The 27,141-nt window shown below is 37.3% G+C and overlaps 1 pseudogene; it reads right to left on the reverse strand.

The window, feature by feature from the left end:
* Positions 1-650: 650 nt before the first annotated feature.
* Positions 651-26,787, reverse strand: LOC107818421 (putative disease resistance RPP13-like protein 1; annotated as a pseudogene).
* Between the last annotated feature and the right edge of the window lie 354 nt (positions 26,788-27,141).

The following is a 27,141-nucleotide window of genomic DNA, read 5'->3' on the forward strand; positions in this document are numbered from 1 at the left end:
TGCTGAACCGTATTTCTTTCTGTGTTTACCTTGTCTATGTAATAGTTATTGTTGCCCTTTATATCTTGTGTTACTTTTATTGCTGTACTTACTTATACTTTTTTGTTTAACACTGTTGAACTTTATATTTTATTTAACCTCAGTAGGGCCCTGACCTTCCTCGTCACTACCCGATCGAGGTTAGGCTTGACACTTACTGAGTACCGTTGTGGTGTACTCATGCTCTTTCTACGCATGTTTTTCATGTGCAGATCCAGGTACTTCGACTCATATTTCAAAAGACTATGCACATTCGGCTAACATATCTACGTATGCTAATGGTAAAAAGGTTTCTAGTTTGTTAAAATTACATTTTGCTTTGAACTTCCTAGATAAAATTATTAATTCCAGCCTATTTCTGTAGATGACATACCTTTTTTTGTCAGCTTTCATCCTTTTATGAAGATGCATTACTCAACTCACTGAAAAGGGGAAAGAACGAGAATACATGAACTAAAAATCTACAAGTAAGATGAAGAGCGAGATATTTTTTCAAAAGAATACATGAATTGCAATTATATCTGCTAACGACTTTCTAGAGCAAATTATTAATCTTATTTATAATAAGTTTTTGTCATAATGTATAAATATTTCTGTAGTTGCGACATATATATTAGTAACTCTTTTGACAGCTAACCTTAAGTTTCACTTCGGGCAAAGAGCTTCCTCGTCTTCACAGTGCAAATAGACGCTACATACTGCTCAACAAGATACATCGAATAAAAGGAATTAACACACAAGCAAAGCTAAGTAGTAAAAACTTGAAAAACGGCTACTGATGGAGAGAACAAGTTACATTCAATCCGTATGCTGGAAATTTGAGCAATTTCTAGCCAGTATTCCCCCTTTGAGAAGTGGACCGGAAGGGATTGGATACTCGGAGAATTGTCGACAACATCTCAGAAAGAGAGGAAAGTAATAGACTAAAAGAACCTTCCATAGTGAAATGACATTGTATCGTTGCCAAATCATTCTCAAGATAGAGCAAAGTAACTGATCATACTGTTGTCAAAATCCTGATAAAATAGAAGAAAAAAGAAAAGTTGCTCTTAATTTACCATTATATCATTCTGCAGATGATTTTTCTCAATAATATTGTTATTGACTATCTATGTTAGACGAGAAGTAAAAACGATGGATGTGAATATTACCTTGCACCAACTCGAGCGAATTCACCTGCAGAAAAGGGACAGATTTATATTTACTTCTATGAGTGAATAAATATAATCAGACATTGTATAGAGAGTGTTGCGGAAGCCAAATGTATATAGTGTGAATAAGTCACAACTACTATACCAAAAATTATGACAGCCACCAAATAATAAATAAGACAATAAAACAACAATAAAGGGAACACCAGAATTTACGAGGTTCGGCTAATTTTGCCTACTCCTCGGACACAACCAAAATTTTATTCCACTCCAAAAATACAAGTGAAATAATACTAAAGAGAGAAGATACAAATGCCTTAAACAGATGAGAAGGCAAATGAGAGGTGTGTTTAAATCCTAAACATTAGGTCTTCTTTTATAGGGGGAAAATCCCCCCAAAATTCAAGAGCCCACCGATGTGGGACAAATTTGCCAAACTTCAACAAATCTCCACCTTGGCAAAATTCCACATCTTCAATTTTCTCTCAATAACAAATTTTGATTGTGTCTTCATCTTTAATCTTCAGTTTTCAACAATGTTGATCAAATCCAAACAATGTTGAAACTTGACCGCAGTCACCACCTTTGTCAGCATATCAGCAGGATTCTCTGTAGTATGAATTTTCTTCACCGTGACTCCACCTTCTTCTATGATTTCTCGTACGAAATGATACCGAACATCAATGTGCTTCGTCCTTGCATGATACACTTGGTTCTTCGCTAATTGAATAGCACTTTGACTATCACAAAAAATTGTGATACCTTTTTGTTCAACACCAAGCTCCTTTAGCAATCCTTGAAGCCAAATTGCCTCTTTCACAGCCTCTGTAATAGCCATGTACTCTGCCTCTGTTGTAGACAAAGCAACTGTTGACTGCAAAGTAGACTTCCAACTAACTGGTGCCTTTGCAAAAGTAAACACATAACCAGTAGTTGATCTTCGTTTGTCCAGATCACCCGCAAAATCTGAGTCACAATATCCAACGACAGACTGATTGTCTTCCTGCTCAAAAACTAACCCGACATCTACAGTATTATGAATATACCGTAGAATCCACTTCACAGCTTGCCAATGCTCCTTCCCTGGATTGTGCATATATCTGCTAATAACTCCAACAGCTTGTGAAATGTCAGGCCTTGTGCAAACCATTGCATACATCAAGCTACCAACAGCATTTGCGTATGGTACCTTTGACATATACTTTCGTTCAGCTTCATCCATTGGCGACATAGTAGTACTTAGCTTAAAATGGGAAGCAAGTGGAGTACTAACTGGCTTAGTCTTGTCATCTATGCCAAAACGTTGAATTACTCTCTTCAAATATTCCTTTTGAGATAAACAGAGTTTCTTTGAACGTCTATCTCCAATTATCTCCATGCCAAGAATTTTCTTTGCCTCACCCAAATCCTTCATCTCGAACTCCTTCTTCAGTTGAATCTTCAACTTATCAATTTCTTCCAAATTCTTGGAAGCTATCAACATATCATCAACATATAGGAGAAGATATACAAAGGAACCATCTTTAAGCTTGTGCAAATACACACAATGATCGTATTTGCTTCTCTTGTACCCTTGCCGCAACATAAACTCGTCAAATCGCTTGTACCATTGTCTAGAAGATTGTTTCAATCCGTACAACGATTTTTCAAGTTTGCACACCATATTTTCTTTTCCAGCAACTTTGAATCCTTCTGGCTGAGTCATGTAGATTTCCTCCTCCAAGTTTCCATGTAAAAACGCAGTTTTTACATCCATCTGAACTAGTTCCAAATCCAAATGTGCTACCAAAGCCAACATAATTCTAATGGAGGAATGTTTTACAACTGGAGAAAACACTTCATTGTAATCAATTCCCTCCTTTTGAGCATATCCTTTGGCCACCAATCTTGCTTTGTAGCGAACATCTACTTGGTTAGGAAATCCTTCTTTCTTTGCAAATACCCATTTGCACCCAATTGCTTTCTTTCCCTTCGGGAGATTGGCCAATCTCCATGTATGATTCTGATGAAGGGACTGTATTTCATCATTCATGGCAATCCTCCACTTATCTTCTTCTGAACTTTGGACAGCATCTTTATAAGTGGTAGGAACATCATCAGCTACAATTGAGGTTGCACAAGCAACTGTCTCTATGAGACGAACAGGTTTCGTTATTGTTCTTTTTGGCCTGCTGGTTGCTATTGATTCAAGTTGTTGTTGAGGTTCCTGAGTTGGAATCTCCTCTACTGGCTCTCCTTCCAGAGGGTAATCTTCATTTGTTTCCTCCTCTGCTTCTTGTGTAGGAAAAATAAATTTTCCCTCAAACTCCACCTGCTTAGAAGCACCTTCATTTTGTTTGGTATCTTCTGTTACCTTATTTACCATAGCAGATTCATCAAAGGTAACATCCCTGCTGAATATTACTTTCTTTGTCATAGGACACCATAAGCGATATCCTTTGACTCCAGAAGTAATTCCCATAAAAATAGCCTTCTTTGCCCTTGGATCCAATTTTGACTCCGTTACATGATAATATGCAGTTGAGCCAAACACGTGCAAAGAGTTATAATCTATAGCAGGTTTTCCATACCATTTTTCAAATGGTGTCTTGCCATCAATAGCAGCAGATGGTAAGCGATTAATGAGGTGGCATGCATATGTAACTGCCTCAGCCCAAAATTCTTTGCCCAAGCCAGCATTGGACAACATACACCGTACCTTCTCCAGCAAGGTCCGGTTCATACGTTCTGTCACTCCATTCTGTTGTGGTGTATGTCTAACAGTGAAGTGTCGGACGATGCCATCATTTTCACAGACCTTATTGAAATGATCACTTTTGTATTCACCTCCATTGTTTGTGCGAATACACTTGATCCTCTTGCCTGTTTGATTCTCCACCATCGTCTTCCATTTGAGAAAAATTCCCAACACTTCATCTTTGCTCTTCATTGTATACACCCATACTCTTCGGGAAAAATCATCAACAAAGGTTACAAAATAGTGCTTCCCACCCAATGAAGGTGTTTTGGAAAGACCCCAAACATCATAGTGTACATAATCCAAAATGTCTTTAGTATTATGGATCGCTGTACCAAATTTAACCCTTGTCTGTTTCCCTTTGACACAATGCTCACAAAACTCCAAGTTGCAAGCCTTTACTCCTTTTAACAATCCTTGATCTGATAGAGTTTTCAAGGATTTTCCTCCAGCATGTCCCAAGCGCATGTGCCATAGCTTGGTTGCTTCTGCTTCTTTGTCATCACTGGATGTCACTGTCGCTGTCCCAATAACTGTACTGCCACGATAGCGGTACATATTATTATTCTTCCGATTAGCCTTCATTACCACTAGTGCACCGGAGCATACTCTCATCACTCCATTTTCTGCAATGATTTTGAACCCTTTTGATTCTAGGGCTCCCACAGAGATGAGATTCTTCTTCAAATCCGGTACATATCGAACATCTGTCAATGTTCTGATCATTCCATCATGGTTCCTTAATCGTATTGAACCAATGCCATATCCGCTGTGTGGATGACTCCATATTCTCCTTCTTGAAATTCTATGAACCAGTCCCTGTTGGGACACATATGATAGCTACAAGCCGAGTCCATCAACCATATGTCTGATGATGTTGATGACTCTGTTGTAACTAATGAGAAGTCTGAATCATCACAATCAGCTACATTTGAATCCATAATAGCCTTTCCATTGTTATGTTTGGCCTTATTCTTCAACTTCGGACAGTCTTTCTTCCAGTGCCTTTTTCTCGACAAAAGGCACATTCATCTTTGCTGAGTCTGGATCTTGACTTGGATCTTCCCTTCTTTGTCCTCGTTTGATTTTGAGGACGACCCCTCACAAACAGTGCTTCTCCTTCTCCGCCCTTCTGTTTTTCTCGCTTTCTTTGTTCATAGCTGTACAAAGCCGAACAAACTTCTCTGAGAGAAACTTCGTCATTTCCATAAAGTAGAGTAGTTTCAAGGTGCTCGTACTCATCAGGAAGTGACGCCAACAACATTAAGGCCAAGTCACCATCATCATAAGTTGTATCCATATTTTGCAAATCTGTGACCAACTTATTGAAACTGGTGATATGTTCATTCATCGTGGTACCAGGAACATAGGTGAAGTGAAACAGTCTCTTCTTCATGTACAATTTATTTTGACTGTTTTTCTTCAAAAATTTATCCTCCAGTGCTTTCCATAATTTACTTGCAGAAGTTTCTTTTGTGTATGGATATTTCTGCTCTCTAGCAAGGTAGGATCGAATAGTACCGCAAGCAACACGGTTGATAATTCTCCAATCTTCTTCTCCAATAACATCTGGTTTCTTTTCTTCAATGGCCAGATCTAGCCCTTGTTGAAAAAGGACATCTAGAACCTCGCCTTGCCACATCCCAAAATGTCCGGACCCGTCAAATATTTCGACCGCAAATTTCGCATTTGACACAATTCTTGTCATAAGCGAAGATGCCAATGATGACGTGTTGTTGACACTTGATGTAGATTCTTCTTGTTTATTGTCTCCCATATTTGACACAAATATTATTTAATAGCTGACGACACAAATCAAGATTATTTCCTTTCTGATGTAGAAGATCAGACTAAGCTGCAACCACAGAGCATACTCAGACAGAACCTTGACTCAGTTACCAAGATAAATCTTTTCTGATGTGGAAGATCAGACTATGCTGCAACCACAGAGCATACTTAGACAGTACTTTGGCTCTGATACCAATTGTTGCGGAAGCCAAATGTATATAGTGTGAATAAGTCACAACTACTATACCAAAAATTATGACAGCCACCAAATAATAAATAAGACAATAAAACAACAATAAAGGGAACACCAGAATTTACGAGGTTCGGCTAATTTTGCCTACTCCTCGGACACAACCAAAATTTTATTCCACTCCAAAAATACAAGTGAAATAATACTAAAGAGAGAAGATACAAATGTCTTAAACAGATGAGAAGGCAAATGAGAGGTGTGTTTAAATCCTAAACATTAGGCCTTCTTTTATAGGGGGAAAATCCCCCCCAAAATTCAAGAGCCCACCGATGTGGGACAAATTTGCCAAACTTCAACAGAGAGAAATAAGATGAAAGTAGCATTTAATGGAATAAATTTCATGAAATGCTGTGATCGGAAAACTGAAGCATTCACTTTGGGATTTTCTTATTGCATTTATCTTCAAGAGACTTAACATATAACTGGATGTAATCTGAGGGGATAAAAAAGGAATCACCAAAAAAAATATCAACACGGCGAACATCAAAATCCGCCATCCAGAGTGCCATGTGTTGCAAACTTCACACAATTTGCGTGTGAAACATGTTGTAAGAAACATTACCAAAAAGAAAATTTAGAATGTATGTCAAGGATGCAAGAACAAAAGAATTCTGCCGAACTAAAAAGTACCATTAAAGAACAGAAGGAAAAGTTTCAAATTTTCACATATTTATACAGAAAAACATGCTTCTTACTGGAACTTCTTTACTATAAAATCATATATAAGTATTAAAAGACTTTCTGAAAATTGTTTTAAATCAAATTGAAGATATACCAATGCGAGCAATAAGGCCACATTCTGCCTACAGAGGCATAATACTATGAGTTTAATTAAAGGAGAGAAGTCATTGTCACTTTTAAGCAAAAGGATACAATGCAACCTAAACTCACACGAAGAACACCCATTGTATGAGAACATTCACTTCCCCCAATTCCGCACGCTTTTGAATCTGCATAAAAAGGGGGAAACATGCATATATCAAATCCATAACCAAAGAAACTTATGTATAGATATTGAATAGTATTTGCTTCTCAGACTGATGATGAGCAGTACTACTGTCAAATTTCAAACAAAACAGAAGTACCTATTTTTCTCATGTAACGCGACCTGAAGATGATTCCTCGGCTTCATAGTGGCAATATAAGCTCCACACTGCTCAACAAGATTTAACAAAGGAAAAGAATTAACAACCAAACCAAGAGAAGTAACCAAAGATAAAAAGCTATTGAGATAAAAAGGAGAAAGAATAACTTACATTTATCAAAGCACCACTTGTTATAATCATTACAGATATTCCTTGTCGACTATTATGGTGGGAATATGAGCAATATTTGGCCAGTAATCCCCCTTCTCAAATTCTAGGAGTGGTTTGAGCAATGGGCAGCTGTGAATAGATAGTTCAGAGATGGAAGAGGGAATCCCTTTTACTGGAAGAGATTTGAGTTTAGGGCAGTTCGTGATGGCCAGCTTAGATAGGGAGGAGGGCAGTTCTGATTCTAGAACAGATTGGAGTTTAGGGCATTTCCAGATGGACAGATAATAGAGGCGCCAAAGACCTTCGGTCGGTAGTGAATGGAGCTCATCATGTCTATGAAATATTAGCATAGAAAGAGACGAAGGAAGCCCTTCTTCCAACAGTGATTGAATTTGAGGTGAATTTTGAATATAAAGACATTTAAGAGAGGTGAGGCTTTTAAGAACTTGGCTGCTTAAGGTTTTCATATTGAATATGAAAAGAGATCGAATAGAGGAAGGCAACTCCCAATTTTCACCAGCAGGAATCTCTTTGTCACTACCATCATGGTCGATGCGTATCTCCCTGAGGCAGGGGAGTCTCTGTAAACCCCAATTCTTTCGCCCATTCACCAGTTTCTTGCATTTCCAGATCAGAAGGAATTCTAAATTGGAAGGCAATCCTCCTTCAGGAAAGGACTCTATTTCTGGACAATTCTCCAGTTTCAGTTCCTTAAGAGAGGGAAGGAGTTCCAGCATATGTTCTGGCAGCGACTTCAGCTTCTCGCAGTGCTTAATATGCAAAGTACTCAATAATGTCGTTTGAGCCACCGAAAGTATTTCAAGATTCTCACATTTATAAATTTTGAGATCTTCAGTCCCGTTAGGTATCAGAAGCCTTGTAAGGCCGTGGCAACTAAATACACTCAAATTGTGTGTTCGTGGGACCAACTCATTTATAGAATCACATTCTTCCAGTTCCAATTTCTCCAGAAACATGTTACTTCCTCCAGAAATCATATCACCAACTGATGCCTCCAATTTCAATTTTCTACAATGCTTTATCTCTATTTTCTTCAAGGTATTTGGCAAACTGCTTAAAGGCAAGGAGGTAAGAAACTGACAATCACTTATGAATAATTCAACTATCTGCTTCATTCCATGAAGTTGAGACAAAAACAGTTTAGCATCATCAAAAAGAACTCTAGCCTTAGGAGAACCTTCAACTTCAAACTTTTTTAAACTTGAAAGTTGGATAGGTGTCTCCAGATTGAGTTCCGGACATTTTGAAATTGTCAAACTTGTCAGAGAACAAAGATTTTCAGGTAACTTTCCAGTCAACTTGGGACAATTCTTAATTGAACTATTCTGAAGTATAGGAAACTCTCCATTCCCTAGTACGTGCCACTGCTTCCACTCCAACATCTCTGCAAATTCAAGTCGCTCAAGAGAGTTAAAAGGTTTTTTGGAGGACGAACTACCATAGAATTCGTCAGTCACCTCTGTTATTCGACGCATCCCTCGAATTGCAAGGAATTTCAAAGAAGGAAGTTGTCCTAATGCTGGCAAGGAATAACTGTCCTCGCACTTGCTTAGAGACAATTCTACCAGCTCAGAAAATGAATGATTAGCTAGCCACTTTGGAAAGTTTGTCCCTCTATATCCGTTGATCTCAAGTTCTTTTATGTTTGGATTTGGATGTAGCTCACCAAGTATGTCTCTTTCATTTTGTGAATTGTCCGCAATGCTTACACTCCACTCCAATGATAACTTTTCAATATGTTCCTTTCCTCTCATGTTTGCCTTCAAAGCTTCCCTTCCATCGGTCACATTTTCCAACTCTAGAATTGATAGAGATCCATACAAGTTATGTAGTTTACCCAAATCTTCCAATCTCCAACCACTGCGATTACCTAGAGGAAATTTAGCTCCCAATAACGCACGTATGCTTTTCAACTTGCTTGGATGTAGCAGCGTCTTCAGGCGAGGAGTGTCGCTGATATCAAGGTGACGCAAGTTGATCAATTTTTGCATTTGCATCGGTAACTCCTCAAGAAATTTACAAGATAACAAGAGAAGTGTCTCCAAGTTATAGAGCACACAAATGGAATCTGGTAACTGCTCTATCTTTGTCCAAGAAAGGTCCAAAAATCTTAGGAGCTTTAATTCAATAAACAAGACATTCGGCAACTCCACAATCGCATAACGAGACAATGATAGTGCCCTTAAGGATGTTAGTCTTGGCAATATATTATGCAACACCCTCTTGCTTAGAGAAAATGGAATAAATGGCTCGATACTGTAGATTGGAAGCAATGTCCTCAGCTGGCCCAATTTTTCGAGGGGCTTCAATTTCTCAAAGTCACCATATCCCATTGAATATGATAGGTGTCGACATCTTCCCAACATACCAGATCCTTTGTTATCTTCCAAATTGATGCAAAGTTTTGAAGATGTAACTTGGGCCAAATCATTGACAAGGTCATGCATTAAGAATTTCTCGGTGTTCCCTTGAGAAAACCTTGGGACCCTTTCAAACAATGATCTTGATCGCAACTCGAGAAAGTATTGGTTGGCCGAATCTTCAATTATTTTATCTTTTTGCAACCGTTGCACGAGACCATTAGCAATCCAGAGTTGAATAACTTGTTCTTTGTCGAATAAATAATCTTTGGGAAATATTGCACAATAGGAAAAGCATTGCTTCAAATGCACAGGAAGATCATTGTAGCTCAACATTAACGCTGGTAATATGCCATTGTCTGGCAGCTCCCATACTTCACTACTCAAAATGCGTCTCCACTCTTCGACCTCTAATTTGGACCGTAACAAACCAGCAAGTGTCTTTAGTGCTAAAGGTAAACCTTTGCACTTTTTTGCAATTTGTTTTCCTACCTCTTCAAGTTCCGGATGTTCCTTAGGATCCCTATTTTCAAATGCATGTCTTTTGAATAAAGGCCAAGAGAATTCACTAGAAAGAGTCCCTGTGACCATCACCTTACGAGTCGTAACCATCATCTCGGCAACACTAACCTTACGGATCTTACTTCCAATTTTTCCTTATGCAAAAGGAATTCTCAAGTCATCCCACTCAATGTAGTCGTCATTCCAAACATCATCCAGAACAATAAGAAATTTTTTTCCCTTTAAGCTTTCCTTCAATTTGACCTGTAGCTTATTAAGATTGTTATCATCTTTTAAGTCAAATGAATCAATTTCTTGAAGTAAACCTTTTGTTATTCTGAAAGCATCATATGGTTCAGACACACAAAACCAAGCTTTCAAATCAAAATGATCTTTCAACTTCTCGTTATCATACACAGCTTTAGAAAGTGTTGTCTTGCCAACCCCTGCCATTCCAACAATAGGAATTACACTATAGCTATACGTTTTTTCATCGGCATCAACAGACAATAAACGGTCAACCAAAGTCTCAATTTCATTCTGCCTGCCAAAGATATCAGATTCATCAACCAAAGATATCGAAGGTACTCTAGTTTCTTGTTTAATAGAAACAAGATAGTCCTTTAGGCCAAGCCTACCAATTTGCTTTTCCAACTCCTCCAATGTTTCAGAGGTGCCTTCCAACTTCTCCTTTATGTTAAGAAAATATTCATCACTCAAGCACAAGTTGAGGTCACTTACCTGTTGGTTGCTTGCTTCTGCATGATTTTGATGCCGACCTTCCACCTTAACTCTCACAACTTCATAATTGATTTCTTCGATTAAGTTTTCAGCACTGTCCACAGCATCCCGAAGTTCATTAAGCCATTTGCTCACGTAAGTATTAGATGTCTGCTTATTCTCTGCATCACTTAGCACAGCTTCAAGACCAAGCAAAGTCATCCTCAACTTCTTTAAAGGTCGAACATCATGCTTGCCCCTTTGAAACATCTTCAGCAACTCACCCTGAGGAGCAAGCCTATCAAAGAGAACATTCAAAGCTGAAGATAGAAATGCACCTCCAACTGATAAGCCAATCTCCATTTCTAAAGCTGCAAAGAAAAAACAAGAAAATCACAAAATGATTAAGAACTTGGAGAGGATTAATATTTCAATCTTAAAAATAGTCTTAGGTTTACCTGTTGAATGCTAAGAGCAATATGCAAACAAGAATGCTCAGAGTATATGCTAGCTGAGTCCGTTCTTTAGCAAAAGTAATAACTTGTGCTTCTTAGAAGACCTTATATCTTTCTTTCTTTTCAAAAAGTAAGACTAACTGTTACATTATTGCTGAAATTCTGATGAAACTCTACACTCTACATTCTAGAAATTGTCTACGTTGACTTTGTATTTTAATTACCAATAGTTAACACATCAAGTAGCACTGACTTTGTATTTTAATACTAGCAAATTGGAAGAAAATTACATGTTCTGACCTGTACGCCTCGTCATAATTGATAAAATAAAATTTATAGTCATCACCTACCTTGCCCCATCTCGTCACTGCCTTGCTCAGCAAATTTGTTGGGTAATATTATTTATTTTTTTCTTTTTGGGAAAATTGAATTGAACAAGAGAAGACATACTTAAAAAGAGAAAGCAGGCCAATCGTTACTTTCTATTTGTACTAATAATAATACGTATTCAAACTTGGATTTTTCTATTAGTCATACCTTTCACATGCAATCAACTATTTCTTGGAATCTTCCTTCTAATTTTTTAATTTTTTGGGAATCTTCCTGCTATTTGCTTGTTTCCTCTTGAATTAGTGAACTTTTTCTTTGTATGTTATGAGATTATGATATTGAAAAGTCATAATAACTCAACTTTTAGATGATTTCCTTGTAGATGAGATTTCAGGGCAAGTAAAGGATATATGTCTGTGTTTAACTTTATGTAGGCCAAAACGTAGAATCAAGTCCTTGGAGTGCATAGCATGTCCTTATGAGAATAACATAACACCCCAACTACTTAATTATTAGGGACATCCCCTCCTTCTAAACAAGAAATAGAAGGAGGTCGGCTTCTTGGAAATCCCATTGCTACTGTGCTCACGGCCAGGGGCGTACGCAAGAATTTTTGTAAGCAGTGCCAAAATTTATAGAAGAAAAGGAATAATAGCGTTAATTATCATCTTTCTAAACAAGAAATAGTCTTAGTCTATTGGTTTTGTTGAGTTTTAAGTAGAAAAGGTCATGAGTTCAATTCTACTTCATCACAAGTTTTAACCACATAGGCTCTCTTAAATATTTGCGAAAAAGATGTGCTAGTTGAGGTTTGAACCTTAGAGCAAAATCAAGCACATATTCTGACATACCAAGAAACAATTTATGTCAAAACGGTGTCTCTTTTTCCTACTTATCTGTTTTCTCGCATTATTAATACATATAATTAGTAAAGAAATTAGACGAAGTGGTGTCGCGTGACACCGCTTCGCTAAGTGTGGATCTGCCCCTGCTCATGGCTCAGATGCCTGCCGATGATAGTGGGAATTCTCTCGTTCCCGAAACTAGCTGGAAGGAGGGACAATACCAAAGAAGCCTTCAACAAGTTTTCACTTCTCAATTTGAGGAAAGAGGCCATGATGCACGTTTGTCTAACAGATCATAGAATCACTCACCTTGATAATACAACCAATGACTAGTCCTTTTTATTGATTTTGTAATTTCGACAGAGGAACAAACTCTTGCAGAAAAGTTCGCTCAAAATTTTCTCGCCCAGCGAGCCTAGGCACAATCAAGGTGGAGCTCGCCTGGAGCCAGGCGACACCAGACCTTGGGCGAGGGCTCTTGACTTGAACTGATTTCTCCTTTTTGGTGCTCTTTTCAACATCCTATTGTGCAACCATAATTCCTCTATGCATTCCAAGGGTCCTACACATAAAAGCAACTCAACCAATCTCAAACATCACATAATTTATGATTAAAACACCAAAATGTAAGGTAAGTAATGCACTAAATATAGAACTATAGTGAAACATCAAAAGTTTGCTCAAAATTTCATGAAAGAGAAGTAGTACCTTTCTTCACTGACACTTCATTGATAGACCACAATCAAGGTGTTGTCTATTCATTAGAGAATTTCAGCACAACTTTCCCTTCACCAACTGAGCTAAAAGCTGTAATAGCTTACATATTGTTACCAAAATCCTGACGATGAAATCAGAGCAATCTATCCCGTGCTTATGCTTTTAGTTGTTAAATTATTGGGAAGCAAATTTTGTTAGATAGGAAACAAACATTGTGTCTCGTTAACTTTGAATTCGATTAAAACTCTTGCAGTCAAGATTGAACATGTACATTACTCTAAACCATCTCCTCGTTGCTCAACGCACTAAAGAAGGGAAAGAACAAGAATACATAAATTGCTATTGAGATGAAAGTTCAAGCAATACATGAACTAAGAATCTTCAAGTAAAATGAAAAGTAACAGGAATACATGAATTAGTATTAAGGTGAATTTCCAAAGACAATAAACATACGGATGACATATATGTGCATGGTAAAAGATCACCAGTTCATTACCGGACCTATCAATTTTTTTGAGAAAATTATCTCAATTCCTGCATATACATAGGAAGTGACTGGAGACCCGAAACAGGGAACAGAGGACTGAATAACTTTCTCGACGGAAAAGAATGATGCACAACAGTCTAAAATATTATTCCCTCCGTTTAAATTCAGATGAGGTAGTTTGACTCGATACGAAGTTTAAGAAAAAAAAAGACTTTTGAAACTTGTGGTTTAAAAGCTTAAGGGGTAAAAGCTTTGTGAGGCCATGCCATTTATGTGGTTATAAATGAATAAAATAAAGAGTTTAAAGTTGAATTAATTCCAAATTTAAAAATGTATTATTTATTTTGGAACAAACTAAAAAGGAAAGTAACTCAGCTAATTTGAAACGGAGGTAGTACTAATAACCAAGGAAAGGGAAGCCTGAAAATTAATAGGCACCATTATCCGAAGAATCACTAAATTTGATAGTACTAGCAACTATGTTGCTCGGACTCTTCGAAAATGTGGCAGGATACATGTCGGATCCTTCAATAGTAGTGCATTTTTGAAGGATCCGACATGGATGCGGCTACATTTTGGAAAGTCCGCGCAACATAGACCAACAATGATCTTGCTGGCTAGATGAGTTCATTATCAACCCATGCGAACAATCTCTCTTTTGCTACTAGTAGCAAAGGACTCATTTCCGGCCATTGAATACTAAAATTAATAGAGAGCGCAAACTTCAGCTAAAAACTGAAAGAACCTTCCATGAGGAAATGACTTTGTATCAATGCAAATCATTCTCAAAATAGAGCAGATAAAGTAGTCAATTGAACCTTGTACTATTATCAAATTCCTACAAAATAGAAGAAAAATGAAAAGTTGTTCTTACTTAGCTGTAAATCAGGTGATAATTCTCATAATAATATGGGCAAGGTGGTTTTTGTGATAACTAGAACTGTCACGACCCATTTTCTGAACAAGTCGGGGCCGGCACTCGATAACTAAACATGACCGAGTGAACCATCTCTGCTTATCAAATATATTATAACTCCAACTTTATATGCAACAAGACAATACTCTAACAAAATACTTTTGATTAATTTAAATATTTAAATAAATCAACTCCAAAACTTTATTCGTAGTAACTACTGAATTACTGCTAAGTTATTATCAAAAACATCTCAATCTTAATCCAACGACTATGTCTATGAAGCCTCTACTAATAAACTGACGCACTGCTCAAGACATGAGATTTTCTGGAAAGTTATCTAAGTAAACAAAGAAATAACTAAATAAAGATGACTCAAAGTAATACTCCACGAACAAAAGCGGAGCTCACCAATAGCACTGGAAGAGAAGGAAGTCCTAACCCATAGCCTGCTCGCCTGCAAAATCGGTTCCTACGTTGTACTGCAGACCAACGTTGGTTCCCAAAAGAGAACGTCAATACCATCCATTGTACTCAGTGAGTCTCAACAATGGGGGCAAAAATTTAATAACATATACATTACGAGCAAAGATTCTAAATGCATGTAAAACATAAAGCTTCTAAGAATAGTTCTAAAATAATTGCATAATAGCAGTTTATGAATATTATAAAAGAAATTCTTCTCTCTTTCTAGGAGTTCCAACTATCCTGACTTAATTTTGTCTCAGTCACCGTGTGATCGGCACGGGTTCGATCCCAACCTGATCGAATAGGCCCAATCCACGAGGTGCCACTCGCTTCATGGTTCTCAACGTTCATGTATCATAGCTTAGCATAGCTAAGTAAATTCTCAGCAACGAGACCCTCGCTCGTGTGCTCCCTACTTTGGCACAAGTAGTTTCAGGAAGTCAACGCCTTGGTCAGAACCCTCGGCCTGGATGATGACCCCTTCTCAGAATAAAGGATACTCCCAAAAATCTTTTCTTTCTAAAACATCATCTTGTGACTTTTCAAGTCTAGATCTTTTCTTTATAGAACATCATGTACATGCTCATGCTGGTATCCTTAAATGTAAAGTATGTCATAAGAATGAAATAAACATGTAAAAGTATTCCTAAAGATTCTTGCTTCTTCATAAATTTTCAACATGAAAATAGCATATAAGAATAACACAAAAATCTGAAAATTTATGCATGTATATCATAATAAATCGTCTAAACTTTTGTTAGAACAATTCTAAGTTAATAGGTACTCACTCGCTCCAATTAAGTAAATATAAACTCTTTTAAGCAATTCATCAAACACCTTGTATGCGTGCTTTTGTCAGTTAAACCACTTTAGTAAAGGGTTATATCAACTCAACTCAATACTCCTTGAGCCAATACGTAGATTGTAGTCCAATTTATACCCGTCAAACAATTGATTCTACAATAACCAGTGCATTTTATTTGATTCCAAAGTTTCACACATAAACATGAAATTTGATGGTGATACGGAGAAAGAAAGGAATTAACTATTCAATTCTTACCTATTACTACTATGGGGTAATTGACAGTAGGGAATTTCACATACTTGAGTTTAAGAATTAGTGATTTGTAAAGAACCCTAGAATTTTCTTTGCCTGTGTAAGTATTTCGCTAACGCTGCTTCTATTTTTTGTTGCGCAACAGAATGTCGAGTTTTGTTTTAAATTTTCCTAAGGCTTACGCCGTTTGCCTGCTAATTGCGAAGAGTCCTTTATGGGCTTTGTTGCACGTGACTTCTCTTTTGCTTTCTTTATTCTTTTTTTTTTACTTAACTAGTATTTAATTATTCTTACTTTTAATAATTAGTAATATTAAAATTATTAATATTCCCCTTATTGTATATCCAATTATTTATAAATAGAGAAGTAACTCAAAATCAATCACAAGTGTTTTAATCCGTAATAGAAGTATAATTTAAGATTATAAAAAATTAAATTCTATATTTAGCGAGTCTTGAAACTTTTATAGGTTTGAGGAGTATTACAATCTTCCCTCCATAAAAACATTCGCCCTCGAATGTTGCTAGGGCCTTATTCTTAAGCTTACAAGCATTCCTTAGGTCCTTGGACCTCTTAAGTTTTCTTAGCACTACTCACTCTTCCAAGGGAGTCAGAATTTTGGCTAACTCCCTAAATTTTCAAAAATTTCGGCAGAGTTCCCTTTGTAAATTGGACTATCCAAAAAAATATCTCTGTCACAAATACCGCAACCACATCAAGAACAACCAAATATACCATAACAGGTCATTCATAGGCACCATACGCAGCTCATTAATTAATTACTCACACTCCGTCAAATAGGCACCACAATAACTAACAAGAATCTAAAGCACAACAACTTTAGCACAAGTAAATAACTTTAATGAATTTAATATACTATGGCATAAACTAAATTACAACAACTAAGTATAATCTAGGAAGGACAGAAACACTTGCTAACTTGTATTTAATAAATGAAATATAAATGTCAAACCAAACTTAGGTTCACATACCTTTTTCCTCAAATAAATATGGATATTTCTTTCTCATATCTTCGTCGACCTCCCATGTAGCCTCTTTTGAATCATGATTACTCCACAAAACTTTTACCGATGCTAAATCTTTTGTTCTCAACTTTCTTACTTGCCAATCGAGAATTTCTATATGTACCTCTTCATAAGTCAAGCCTTCTTTAATTTCTATGGTATCGATATGTATTACATGCGACTCATCATAAATGTACTTTCTAAGCATAGACACATGAAAGACGGGATGAACAGAGGACAACTCAATGGGTAGCGCTAGCTTATAAGCCACGTTTCCTTTCTTTTCTAGAATTTCATAAGGTCCGATAAATCTAGGGCTAAGTTTCACTTTCTTACCAAACCTCATAACTCTTTTTATTGGTGATACTTTGAAAAATACTTTATCACCAACCGTGAACTCTAACTCACGATGCCTCTTATCAGAATAAGACTTTTGACGACTCTGAGTCGTTTTAAGTCTTTCTCTAATTAGCTGAACTTTCTCCAAAGCCTCACAAACAAACTCTGGACCAATCAACGACACTTTTGTTGGTTCAAAACAACCCACTGGAGACCTACATCTCCGCCCATACAATGCTTCATAAGGAGCCATACTAATGCTGGCATGATAGCTGTTATTGTAAGCAATTTCTATAAGTGGCAAGTGATCATCCCAATTACCTCCAAAATTTATAACACACGTATGCAACATATCTTCGAGAGTCTGAATGGTCCTTTCTGCCTGGCCATCGGTCTGTGGATGGAAAGCGGTGCTTAAAATGACCTTGGTACCTAATCTTTTCTGAAATGCTTTCCAAAAATGCACCGTGAACTGAGGGTCTCTGTCAGATATGATTGAAACTGGAGTACCATGCAATCAGACTATTTCTTTGATGTACAACTGCGCATATTGCTCTACGAAATCTGTCATCTTTACTAGTAGGAAATGCGCGGACTTTGTCAGTCGGTCTACAACAACCCAAATTGAATCATGTTTACGGTACATGCGAGGTAGACCTACTACGAAATCCATATTAATCATCTCCCACTTCTATTGTGGTATCTCTATATCTTGAGCTAGGCCACCAAGCCTCTGATGCTCGGCTTTGACTTGCTGACAATTTAAACATTTAGCCACATGATCTGCTATTTGTTTCTTCATGCCTTTCCACCAATATAACTCTTTCAAATCTAGATATATTTTGGTAGCACCTGGGTGAATAGAGTACCTCAAACTGTGAGCTTCCTCCATTATGGTCTTCCTAAGACCATCTACATCATGCACACATAACCGATCATTCAACTTTAAAACTTCATCACTTCCTAGAGTGAAAGCAGTGATTTCTTTGTTTCCGACTCCTTCCTTTAATTTCACTAAGTGCGGATCTTCGTCTTGCTTAGCCTTAACATGCACAACAAGGGAGGATTGCGCTAAGGCATAAGCAGTTATACCTCCTTCTTCAGTATCATCCAATCTAATTCCATCATTTGCCAGTTTTTTGAATTTCTCGGCCCAAAGATCGCCTTTTTAATTCAAGATGGGCCAAGACCCCCATTGACATCCTACTAAGTGCATCTTCTACCACATTAGCTTTGCCCGGGTGATAAAGGATATTGATATCGTAATCTTTCAATAACTCGAGCCACCTTCTCTTTCTCAAATTTAATTATTTTTGCTTGAAAATGTACTGAAGGCTTTTGTGATCTGTAAACACTTCAGAATGCTTGCCATAAAGGTAGTGTCGCCATATCTTTAATGCAAACACCACTAATGCAAGCTCCAAGTCGTTTGTGGGATAGTTCTTTTCATGATTCTTTAACTGCATGGAAGCATAAGCAATAACATTTCCATTTTGCATAAGAACACAACCGAGACCAACTCTGGAGGCATCACAATACACTGTGAACACACCCGAACCTGTCGGCAAGGTTAATATAGGTGCAGTGATCAACCTCTTCTTTAACTCTTGAAAACTCCGCTCACAAGTGACCACTGGAACTTAATTGCTTTCTAAGTCAACTTAGTTAATGGAGCTACAAGTGAGGAAAACCCATCTACAAACCTTCTATAGTAGTCAGCTAACCCCAAGAAACTCCTGATTTCGGTTGGCATTGTCGGCCTAGGCCAGTTCTTGACTGCTTCTGTCTTCTGAGGGTCTACTTTTATTCCTTCACTAGATACCACGTGGCCCAAGAATGCCACTGACTGCAGCCAGAATTCACATTTTGAAAACATGATATAAATCTCATTCTCCTTCAAGGTCTGCAAGGCTAATCTGAGGTGTTCTGCATGATCTTCCTTGCTCTTAGAGTACACCAAAATATCGTCTATAAACACAACAATAAAGGTATCCAGGAATGGCTTGAAAACTCTGTTCATGAGGTCCATGAATGCAGCTAGAGCATTTGTCAACCCGAAAGACATCACTAGAAATTCATAGTACCCGTAGCGAGTTCGAAGGGCTGTTTTAGATATATCTTCTTCCCTAATTCTCAACTGATTGTACCCTGACCTCAAGTTTATTTTTGAAAAGTACTTTGCACTCTGAATTTGATCAAATAAATCATCAATTCTTGGCAGCGGGTACTTGTTCTTAATGGTAACTTTATTCAACTGTTGATAGTCGACGCACATTCTGAGAGACCCATCTTTCTTCTTGACAAACAGGACCGGGGCACCCCAAGGTGAAACACTCGGCCTGAAGAAGCCCTTGTCAATGAGGTCTTTCAACTGTTCTCTCAAATCATCAAGTTCTGCTGGAGCCATCCTATAAGGAGTATAGATATGGGCTGAGTGCCTGACATGAGATCAATGCCAAAATGTATGATTCTTTTAGGAGGAAGTCCGGGAAGGTCATCTGGGAAAACTTCTAGAAATTCTCTAACAACTGGCACAGATTGAAGAGCTAGTGGTCCTGATTCTAGATTAATGATGTGAGCCAAATAAGCGAGATACCCCTTACTGATCATTCCTTGTGCCTTAAGGTAAGAAATAAACTTACCTACAAGCGATGCTGAACTAAACCCTTCCACTCTAAGACTTCTTCATTTGGAAATTGGAACCTGGCTATCTTGGCATGACAATCTAACATGGCATGGAAAGAAGATAAGCAATCCATACCCATGATCACATCGAAATCCACCATTTCTAACTCTATAAGATCGGCTTTGGTGTTGCGACCTTGGACTGAAACTATACAACCTCTATAGACTCTTGTGACTTTCACTGACTCGCCAACTGGAGTAGATACTAGGAATGGCTCACTAAGTTGTTCAGGTTCTAGTCCGAGGTTAATTGCAAAGTATGGAGTCACATATGAAAACGTTTAACCTGGATCCATTATGCATAAACATCACGTGAGCAGACTAGAAGTATACCTGTAATAACTTTTGTAGATGCCTCTGCACTCTGACGATTAAGTGTAGCAAACAAACGGGGTTGTCCTCTCCCTGAGTAACTCAATCTACACCTTTACCTGCCCCATGCCCGGTCTGATTATGAGAACCACGAGCCTGAGGTGGTGCAACTGCAGTAGCTGAGGAACTAGAAGGACGAGTTGATCCACCACTTAAATTACCTCGCAACTTTGGGCAGTTGGCTTTTATATGACCAATGTCTCCATAGTGATAGCAACCATGAAACCCGAGCTTATACTGACCTGAATGTTGTCGCTTACATGTTCCACAAAGACCTTGTTGGTGTGAATGTTGCTCATTCTGACTTTGGCTATGCGAGGATGATGTCCTAAAATTCTGATTCTAGAGAGATTGATTTCCATAACTCTGAGTATGTCTGAAGGAAGACCCACTACCTGACTGATGACTAGACTGAGCTGGTGCTAATGACTCCTTATTAGAGGAATCCCTTCCACCTCCGCTGGATGTACCATTAAACCTGCCCGCTATCCGGGCTTTCTTGTTATGCTTTTTTTCTTCTCTCTTTTGATGTCTGTCTTTTTCTAAGTGCTTGGAAAATCCCACAACAGAGGAGAAGGCTGTCATCCCTACTGATGTAGCTGATGTCGTATCCTTAATGCGGTAAGCTAAACCGCCAACAAACCTACGAATCTTTGCTTTTTCTATCTTAACCATGTGAGCAGCATGCTTAGCTAACCTTATGAATTCAATGTAGTACTCTTGCACATTTTTATTCCCTTGCTTTAGCTGTTCGAACTCTATAGCCTTAGCTTTCCTATCCTCTTCTGGGATAAAGTTAGCCATGAAGGCCTCTTCAAATTCTTCCCATGTAGGCGGACCATCATCTTCATCTCTTTCCTTTTGCCACATCTAAAACCAAGTGCCAGCCACATCTCTAAGCTGGTGAGCAACCAGCTCCACAGCTTCATCATCAAATGCTTTCATCACTCAGAGGGCTTTCTTGACACCCTCCAGCCACAATATTAGATCTTCATCAACTATAGAACCATGGAACACTAGAGGACTCAACTTTAAAAATGCATTCACTCTTGAGGACTCAGAATTGTTCTGTCTATTTGATTGAGATGGAATCTCATCTGTTCTCTTGTTCTGGTTGGCCATAAAGGATTTAAACATCTCCATAGCACTGTTGACAGCATTAAACATCTGACCCATCTCGGAAGATATAGTTGCCTGAGCGGGAGCTGCTGTTGGGGGCGGCATTGGATCCTGAGGTACTGGATCATCATGCTCTACCCCTTCTTCATGTTCAACCCGGGGTACTTGAACACCCTTTATGGATTTACTTTTCCTTTTCTGAGTTGGAGCCTTTTTAGTTCTGCCTTGAGCCACAATGGTAGCAATAGTTTCTTGAGCAGCATCCTGAGTGTTGGTGTTAGAGTTGCGAGTATGAGCCATTTCTGCGAGTTTTGGAGAAAAGAATACATTAGATAATTTCATAGGGGTAGGCTCTATTTTACGATCTAAAGTATGAAAAAAATGAGACTTTTCCTAAATGCTTGTAGCCTCCTGTTTATAAGTATGACGCGCTTCATACACATAAACAAGACTCTACTAACACGGTTTCATAGACCCCTAGGACTCCATAAACCTGAGGCTCTGATACAAAGTTTGTCACGACCCAAGACGGGACCGACACTTGATAACTAAACATGACCGAGCGAACTATCTATGCTTATCAAATCTATTATAACTCCAACTTTCTATGCAACAAGGCAATACTCTAACCAAATACTTTTGATTAATTTAAATATTTAAATAAATCAACTCCAAAACTTTATTCGTAATAACTACTAAATTACTGCTCAGTTATTATCAAAAACATCTGAATCTTAACCCAACGACTATGTCTATGAAACCTCTACTGATAAACTGACACACTGCTCAAGACATGAGATTTCCTGGTCAGTTATCTAAGTAAACAAAAAATAACTAAATAAAGATGACTCAATGGAATACTCCACGAACAGAAGCGGAGCTCACCAATAGCACTAAAAGAGAAGGAAGTCCTAACCCATAGCTTGCTCGCCTGCAAAATCAGTTCCTACGTTGTACTGCAGACCAACGTAGTTTCCCAAAAAAGAACGTCAGTACCATCTATTGTACTCGGTGAGTCTCAACAATTGGGGAAAAACTTTAATAACATATACATTTACGAGCAAAGGTTCAAAGTGTATGTAAAATATAAAGCTTATAAGAATAGCTCTAAAATAATTACATAATAGCAGTTTATGAATATTCTAAAAGAAATTCTTTTCTCTTTCTAAACAAATTACTTCTCTTTATACCTTGGGAGTTCCAACTATCCTGACTTAATTCTGTCTCATTCACCGTGTGATCGGCACGGGTTCTATCCCAACCTGATCGAATAGGCTCAATCCACGAGGTGTCACTCGCTTCATGGTTCTCAGCGCTCATGTATCATAGCTTAGCATAGCTAAGTAAATTCTCAACAATGAGACCCTCGGCTCATGTGCTCCCAACTTTGGCACAAGTAGTTTCAGGAAGTCAACGCCTTGGTCAGAACCCTCGGTCGGGACGATGACCCTTTTTTAGAATAAAGGATACTCCCAAAAATCTTTTCTTTCTAAAACATCTTCTTGTGACTTTTCAAGTCTAGATCTTTTCTTTATAGAATATCATGTACATGCTCATGCTGGTATCCTTAAATGTAAAGTCTGTCAGAAGAATGAAATAAACATGTAAAAGTATTCCTAAAGATTCTTAATTATTCATAAATTTTCAACATGAAAATAGCATATAAGAATAACACAAAAATCTGAAAATATGCACGTATATCATAATAAATCGTCTAAACTTTTGCTAGAACAATTCTAAGTTAATAGATACTCACTCGCTCCAATTAAGTAAATATAAACTCTTTTAAGCAATTCATCAAACACCTTGTATGCGTGCTTTTGTGAGTTAAACCACTTTAGTAAAGGGTTGTATCAACACACCTCAATATTCCTTTAGTCCAATTTATATTCATCAAATAATTGATTCTACAACAACCAGTGAGTTTTATTTGATTCCAAAGTTTCACACCCAAACATGAAATTTGATGGTGATACAGAGAAGGAAAAAAATTAACTATTCAACTTTTACCTATTACTACTATGAGGTAATTGACAATAGAGAATTTCACATACCTGAGTTTAAGAATTAGTGATTTGCAAAGAACCCTAGAATTTTCTTTGCCTGTGTAAGTATTTCGCTAACGCCTCTTTAGTTTTTTGTTGGGCAACATAATGTCGAGCTTTGTTTTAAATTTTCCTAAGGCTTACGCCTTTTGCATGCTTATTGCCAAGAGTTCTTTATGGGCTTTGTTGCACGTGACTTTTTTTTTTTTTTAACTTAACTAGTATTTAATTATTCCTACTTTCAATAATTGGTAATATTAAAATTATTAATATTCCCTAATTGTACATCCATTTATTTATAAATAGAGAAGTAACTCAAAATCAATCACAAGTGTTTTAATCTGTAATAAAAGTATAATTTAAGATTATAAAAATTAAATTTTATATTTAGCGAGTCTTGAAATTTTTATAGGTTTGAGGAGTGTTACAAGAACAAAGTAAAATAATTTTTGTGTAACAAAAGAAAGAAAAGTGACTTTTGGATAATGAGCATGTTAGAAAATAATAATCAAAATTGGCTTTGAGGCGTGAAAATCGACTGTCCTTAAAGAGTTATCGCCTGTATACTAATTTAGGAAAAATACAAAACGATTCTCTTCAGGATACAACAAAGCCTGCAGTAACACTTGTGATTTTCTATATCCACTTCGTTGGAATTCTTGTGTATTTATAGGCAACCAATAGACCATTTCAGAAAAGATGTCTTGTTTCACAAACAGACACGTCTATTTATTCGAATTTTGAATTTAAAATTCAAATAAATAAATAATTAACTCTAGGATCTCGTGCCTGTTGAGTCAATCTCGTGCCTGTTGAGACAATCTCATGCCTGTTGAGTCAGTCGCGTGCCTGTTGAGACAATCTCGTGCCTGTTGAGACAATCTCGTGTCTGTTGAGACAATCTCGTGCCTGTTGAGGCAATCTCGTGCCTGTTATGTGCTATTTCATAATGATCAGTTCCGAGGCTAACAGGCACGGTACGAGTAAGGTCGGTCCCGGGAGTGTTTCACATGACAGGCACGGAACTTCTTTCTTCCGATGTGGGAAGAATCCAACTTCCAACTTGCCAATAACAAACTATCTTACAATCCCCCACTAGTTTGTTATTTCACTTCATAACACTTGTGAATAATTGAAAGTATCTTTTACAGATTTGAACTTTCCTTTAGTGTAAGTATATTAAAGTTTTGACGAAGTTAATGGTATCTTAAGATTTGAACCACAAATCCTTGTGCCAAAACCGAAAATACCACACACACAGCGTTATCTAGTAGCTTAGAAAATCTAGTATTCGCTTTAGCACGTTTACGGCCATGTGCTCATCCTGAATTCATGAATATTTACAAGATCAACCCTTTAAATCTTGCTAGAAGCGGCACCACTTCAATATTCATATAGGTGGAATTAGTTACTATGTCCTTGTTACTCCAGACATTAATAATTCTTCCATTAAGATTAATCAACCTCTTCATGTAACAGTATGCACTTTGGAGTTTGTCTTTATGCCCCTGTTATAACAAGCATTTAACAACTCCTTAACTCCTCATATAACAGTAAGTAGTACAATAGAATTAGGGCTCCTAAAGAGGAGATCAGTGCTTAAACAATACAAGGCACGGAACTTCTTTCTTCCGATGTGGGAAGAATCCAACTTCCAACTTGCCAATAACAAACTATCTTACAGAGCATAAGGTAGAATGACTTTTACGTAACGAAAAAAAAAGTAACTTTTGGGTAATGAATACAAAATTAAACGGCTACTCATAAAATTTACTCGTTATAATTGCGGACCTAGAAATAACAAGTCCTTTTAATTGGTTTTTGACTTTGACATAGGAGGAAACTTCTGCACAAAAATCTGCAAAATATTTATGTACACAAACACACGCACATAGGCACACTCAGATTTTAATAAATTTACTCAAACTCAAACTAGTCCCCGTATTCCTATAGGAGTGAACCTTGACAACATCTGACCTAGCAAATTTTGTACTGATGCCAAAATCCTAATAAATATAGAGAAGTTTACGGAAGTCGTTCTTCAGATGATAATACTCAAACGTAAGAACGTTAAGCTAAATGTCAGCATGTGAAAGATCTTGGTTAAATCACGAGGAGAGAGCTTATATTCGTATAGCTTGGCGTGAATAAAAGATCTATGTATTTCATGACCAAGTCTAAAATCGAAGGCAAACTCGAAACACAAAAAACAAAAACAAAATTGAAAATCAGCATAGCATAAATGCTCAAAAAGGACATAATCTATTCCTTTCATTTAGGGAAAGTCGTCAATGCTCAAACCAGATTTTTTTTCTTTCTCAAACTGAGAAACAGACCATTAATGTGATAAACGGACATAACAGTCGCAACATATTACCTCTTTTATATCTAATAAATTTCATATATGCTTCACATAGATTTAACGAAGGGAAAGAATTAACAAACAAGCAAAAAGAAGTAACAACAAATAAGAGCTACTGGAGGAAAAAAACGAATAACTTACATTTATCAGAGAACCACTCGTTATAATCATTACAGGTATTCCTCGTCGACTTTTATAGTGGGAATTTGAGCAATTTTGGCCAAAAATCCCCCTTCTCAAATTCTAGACTTGGTTTGAGCAATGGGCAGCTAGAAATATATAGGGCAACGAAAGATATCCAGCTTAGATAGGGATTGGAGATTACCGCAATAACAGATGTGCAGCAGAGAGAGGAAGGACGGCTCAAAAAGAAGTAACAACAAATAAAGAGCTACTGGAGGAACTCTTGTAGAAAAGTTTGCTCAAATTTTCCTTGCCTAGTGAGCCTGGGTACGAGGTGGAGCTCTCCTTGAGCCAGGCGTCACCAGGCCTTGGGCGAGGGCTCTTGACTTGCACTGATTTCTCCTTTTTCGTGCTCTTTTCCTGTACTTTCAACATCCTCTTGTGCAACCTTAATCCCTCCATGCATTCCAAGGACCCTACACATAAAAGCAACTCGATTAAGCTCAAATATCGCACAATTTATTATTAAAACACCCAAATGTAAGGTAAGTAATGCACTAAAATTATAGAACTACAGCCAAACATCAAAATATTCTCAAAATTTCATTTTCAGACTGATGAAAGAGAAGTAGTACCTTTCTTCAATTACACTTTACTAATAGAGCACAATCGAGGTGTTGTTGTCTATTCAATATGTGAGAAAAATAAAGTAAAGTTGATTTTTTAGAGAAACATAGAATTCTCTAGAATGTCCTAGTGTAGTATTCTTTATATTTATCTAGTAGACATACCTAGATGTTCTAGAATGGGAAGTTAAGAAAAATCTAGATATTCTAGAGTCTTGGATATTTAAGGAAGATATTAGTAGAATGTGATAGAATTGTCTAGATTATTTTTGTATCTAGAATTATCTCTAGACTAGTATAAATAGGGGTGTCTTGTTCATTTGTAAGGAAGCCAAAATCAAGAAAGCCTT

The sequence above is a fragment of the Nicotiana tabacum genome, chromosome 22 (assembly GCF_000715075.1).
Source record: "Nicotiana tabacum cultivar K326 chromosome 22, ASM71507v2, whole genome shotgun sequence".
NCBI classification, from domain to species: domain Eukaryota; kingdom Viridiplantae; phylum Streptophyta; class Magnoliopsida; order Solanales; family Solanaceae; genus Nicotiana; species Nicotiana tabacum.